Source organism: Melanostigma gelatinosum, assembly GCF_949748355.1.
Source record: "Melanostigma gelatinosum genome assembly, chromosome: 22".
Taxonomy (NCBI): domain Eukaryota; kingdom Metazoa; phylum Chordata; class Actinopteri; order Perciformes; family Zoarcidae; genus Melanostigma; species Melanostigma gelatinosum.
In genome coordinates this window covers 13,200,033-13,200,648 of record NC_136655.1, presented here as the reverse complement: position 1 = coordinate 13,200,648, position 616 = coordinate 13,200,033, and positions in this window count along the sequence as shown.

The following is a 616-nucleotide window of genomic DNA, read 5'->3' as shown; positions in this document are numbered from 1 at the left end:
TCCCACTGGTTTTCCTCTTCATGAGTCCGTATGTTTGGTTGACATCCGTGTTTTAAGTCATCGCTGGGTGCATGGTGTTCCAGTGGGGTACTAAGTTCTAAAATAATAAATATGGTGTCAGATACAGACGCCTTCAGTCAGACCATCAAATGTCACATTTATACAGAGCAGCAGCTGTTTATCATACGAGCTCATTCAAACTCCTGAAACTCATCTGTATCATATTTTGATTGAGCTATGATTAGGATGACGGCAGACAACAACACGCTAAGCGCGGATAGTTTGAAGTGTAACCACATCAGTTCAGCGATTTAGTGTTTTAATAGATGAGAAATAGAAATTGATGGATTATGAGACAATCCAGGAGCAGAAACTGTGAAAGGGACTGTAGCAGGTTCTCTGCTACCCGGTGGGTCTGGGGAGCACAATGATGCCAGCACACGGTGGAATGACGGTTTCAATGGTTCTTTATTGTTTTAAACCCTCACGGGCCTGGCCGGGTGCTTTCCGTCCTGTCCGTCCCTCGCCTCAGTCTCTACTGTGGGATTAAATACAGCCGTGAGTGAGACAATCAGGATCCCTTCCAGCTGCGCCTAATTAAGTCCCTTACCGGCAC